Source organism: Leucopleurus acutus (genome assembly GCF_964270905.1).
Source record: "Leucopleurus acutus genome assembly, chromosome: 20".
Taxonomy (NCBI): domain Eukaryota; kingdom Metazoa; phylum Chordata; class Mammalia; order Artiodactyla; family Delphinidae; genus Leucopleurus; species Leucopleurus acutus.
Genome location: NC_139162.1, coordinates 55,111,391 through 55,116,055, shown reverse-complemented (window position 1 = coordinate 55,116,055; position 4,665 = coordinate 55,111,391).

Below are 4,665 nucleotides of genomic sequence, written 5' to 3'. Positions count from 1 at the left end.
AGTCCATTGTGCCCTGTTACGGGCACTGCAGATAAAACCATGAAGGGAACAAAGTCCCTGTCCTCCTGGGGGTTCCTCTTCTACAAGGGGAGGCTGATATATATATATTTTTTATTCATTCATTCATTCATTCATTCATTTAGCTAGCTAGCTAGCTGTGCTGGGTCTTAGTTGCGGCATGTGGGATCTAGTTCCCCGACCAGGGATCGAACCTGGGCCCCTTGCATTGGCAGCTCAGAGTCTTAACCACTGGACCACCAGGGAAGTCCTGGGGAGGCTGATAATTAACCACACGAGCACGTAGGCATAGCCCATGACATCAGACAGTGACAAAGGCAATGAAGAAAGATAAAGCAGCCTAGGAGAGTAGGAGGGGCTTAGGATTCCAAGTCACCAGCAATTGCAGGCCAGGTGATCAGAAAAGGCCTTTTTAGACATGATGCTTGACCTGGGGCCTGAATGCCTTGAAGAAGAGAATTCCTGGGAAACGGACTAGGAAGTTCAGAGGTGTGCGAGTGGGATTGGCTCGTTCTAAAAAGAGTGAAATGGACAGTGTGGTTGGAGGAAAGTAAAAAAGGGTGAGAGGAATAAAAAAAATGAGGTCTGGGGCTTCCCAGGTGGCAAAGTGGTTAAGAATCCACCTGCCAATGCAGGGGACACGGGTTCAAGCCCTGGTCTGGGAAGATCCCACATGCCACAGAGCAACTACGCCTGTGTGCCACAACTGCTGAGCCTGTGCTCTAGAGCTCCCAAGCCACAACTGCTGAAGTCCATGTGCCACAACTACTGAGCCCATGTGCCACAACTACTGAGCCCACACGCCGCATCTACTGAAGCCCGCGTGCTTAGAGCCCATGCTCTGCAACAAGAGAAGCCACCACAATGAGAAGCCCACTCACCGTAAGGAAGAGTATGCCCATCTTGCCACAACTAGAGAAAGCCTGTGCACAGCGACGAAAACCCAATGCAACCAAGATAAATAAATAAACAAATTTATATTTAAAAAAAGTAGGGTTATAGTCACAGATCCCAAGAGGAGGGGGCCCGCCATGCCCTGGGGCAGCCCCAGGGTCTGCCAGGAGGCAGAGGGGAGCAAGGGGAAGACAGGGCAAGTGCCCTTACCGTGGTTTCCATGGGAAGAAACGGGTGAGTCAGGGTAAATAGATTTAGGATTGTCTAGTTTGAATAACTTCAGCAGACTCTACGGCATAGGGACAGCCCTTAGCTGTCTGGTACCTGGCCGTGGGGTGACTAGGACAGGGAAATAGTGGCCCAGGGTATAATAGCCTAATAAAGGAGGCGGTTGAGGGGTTAGGCTCTGGATTGGATGGTTTGCATACAAAAGGCACGCATAAAGGCAGGTTGTTTGCTATCTCTAGGAATTAGCTAGTCCTGACATGGGCATTCCCTCCAGGGTCAGCAAGACCCCAACATGTCAAAGCATGAAAATCACAGAAAAAAAGGAGAGAATTAATACACATCCTCCCCCCCTCCAGGAGACAAGTTCAATGTCATGAGACATTTTTGGTTGGTACCATTTAGAGGACGGGCGAGGGGTGCTATTGGTGTCTAGTGGGTGGAAACCAGGCATGTTGCTCAACATCCCACAATGCCCAGGACAGCCCCCCTTCCCCATCTGCGGATGAGCCAGCCCCGAACGTCAATTGTGCTGAGGTTGAGAAATCCTGGTTCAGAGCAAAATGCAAAGACTTACTTCCCCAATTAACAGTTGATTAATTAAATAAACAGTTTCCTGATTCAGTAGACTTTTCTTGGTCCAGACCTTGCAACGGAACACGGGGGCAAATGCAAATTGGATGGACGTGGGGGGGCCATATGATCTGATATAACTGGCTGACTCAAGACCCAGATGTTCAAAATGCGCTGTGAGAAAAGCTCTAGAAAGAGCGGAATGGAGGGAGAGTTCCACATGCCAACTGTTTATATTCCTCTTCCTGGGTCTTCGATTTGATGAGAAAACATGAGTAATTGTTTTGCTCTGCAACACATAGGCGGCATCTGCTATACGTTCCAAGCTCCTGCCTAGATCTTGTGAGCACGCCATACACATTTGTCGATCAAATCATATATGCCTGTATGAATGACTGTGCATTCAGTAGGTGCATGAGTATTTGATGAATAAACGAATGAGTGAATGGAAATCATGAATATATTTCCGAGGAATTATGAATACATTTAAAGAGAGGTAAGAATGACTTGTTTTTCTTTGGTTTTTTTTTTTTGCGGTACATGGGCCTCTCACTGTTGTGGCCTCTCCCGTTGCGGAGCCCAGGCTCCGGACGCACAGGCTCGGCAGCCGTGGCTCACGGGCCCAGCCGCTCCGCGGCATGTGGGATCTTCCCAGAGCGGGGCACGAACCCGTGTCCCCTGCACCGGCAGGCGGACTCCCAACCACTGCGCCACCAAGGAAGCCCATGACTTGTTTTTTAATGCCATTTGCAGCAACATGGATGGACCTAGAGATGATCATACTAAGTGAAGTAAGTCAGACAGAGAGAGACAAATATCATATGATATCATGTATATGTGGAATCTAAAATATGACACAAATGAACTTATCTACGAAACAGAAACAGACTCACAGACATAGAGAACAGACTTGTGGTTGCCAAAGGGGAGGGGGTGGGGAGGGATGGACTGGGAGATTAGCAGACGCAAATTATCATATATAGGATGGAGAAACAACAGGGTCCTACTAGATAGCACAGGGAACTATATTCAATATCCTGTGAAAAACCATAATGGAAAAGAATATGAAAAAGAATGTATAACTCAATCACTTTGCTATACAGCACAAATTAATACAACATTGTAAATCAACTATACTTCAATAAAATACATTTTAACAATTAAAAATATTTTTAAAAATAAGGATGACTTGTTTTTGAATCTTCCTAATTCCTTTAAAAACCAAACACCAAGGGAGGGAGAAGCAAGAGGGAAGAGATACGGGAACATATGTATATGTATAACTGATTCACTTTGTTATAAAGCAGAAACTAACACGTCATTGTAAAGCAATTATACTCCAATAAAGATGTTAAAAAATTAAAATAAAAAAAAAAGGGGGTTTCCCTGGTGGCGCAGTGGTTGGGAGTCGGCCTGCCGATGCAGGGTACGCGGGTTCGTGCCCCGGTCCCGGAAGATCCCACATGCCGCGGAACGGCTAGGCCGGTGAGCTATGGCCGCTGAGCCTGCGTTTCCAGAGCCTGTGCTCCGCAACGGGAGAGGACACAACAGTGAGAGGCCCGCGTACCGCAAAAAAAATAATAATAATAAAAAAAAATTTTTTTAATTTTAAAAAAAACACCACCACCCCCCCAAAAAAAAAAACAGCAAACACAGCAAGTAAAAATACCTACAGACAACATTTTCGGTAAAACTAGGTGAACCCCAGTGAACCCTAGAATACAAGCAGATGGGCTCAACCAAATACATATTTCTTATTCTAAATCACAAATAAAATAATAGCAGTTATGAGCAAACAAATATGTAAAATTAGGAAATCTCAGAAAGGAGATGGGTGGGGGGAAAATGACATAAACAGGAGATGACAAGGGTCAGAAAAGGACTAGAAACTTTAAAAAAGACATTTTACAAAATGCCAGGTAAACTATAGGAAGCACGAGAATGAATAGACACACAGAAAATAGAGTAAGTGAAACTGATGTCAGAAAGAAGAAAAAAAATCCTGGGCTTCCCTGGTGGTGCAGTGGTTGCGAGTCCGCCTGCCAATGCAGGGGACACGGGTTCGTGCCCCGGTCCGGGAAGATCCCACATGCCGCGGAACGGCTGGGCCCGTGAGCCATGGCCGCTGAGCCTGCACGTCCGGAGCCTGTGCTCCGCAACGGGAGAGGCCGCAGCGGTGAGAGGCCCGCGTACCACAAAAAAAAAAAAAAAGTCATAAAAATCATAATCTAATAAACTTTCCTGAAAGAAAGAATTTGAAATTGAAGGGCCAAGAATATAACTAGGAAATTGGCCAAAAAGAGTCATCCGTAAGACACACTCTAGGAGGACGACTAGTTTATTGGGTTTTTTTAAGAGGAAAATAATTATTTGCACATCTGAGCAATAGATCACGTTAACTTAGAAGGGAAAGAAAAGCAGATTAGCAACAGATTTTTTGATGTTCTAGGAGAGAGTGGTTTAACAAGTGTATGATACTTAGCAGCATATTAAAAAAAAAAATCTTGACCAAGTGGGGTTTATTCTAGCAATGCAAAGATGGCCAAAATTAGGAAATCATTAATAAAATTTATCATCTTAACAGAGCTAAGAAGAAAAAAATCACATGATCATCCCCAATACGCTAAAAGGACATTTGACAAAATTGAATAACTATTCACTTTAACACGCTATTAAATATGAAGTGATAGTTCTTTAAAATATTGATAGATAGCCCAAAATTCAGGATCTCAATGAGCAAATATTAGAGGCTGTAATGCAAACAACACTAGTGTCTAAATTTCAATCAGAGACAAGAATGCCCACTATTTTCACTGCTATTTACCACAGAGAACGTGTTTTCCACTGTGTGAAAACCTAATGAGATCTCACTCACCTGTCCTGAGATTGTTCTGGGTATCACAGAGCCAACAGGTGAAAGGAATTCAGTTTTAAGTGACTCAGCACATTCATTTG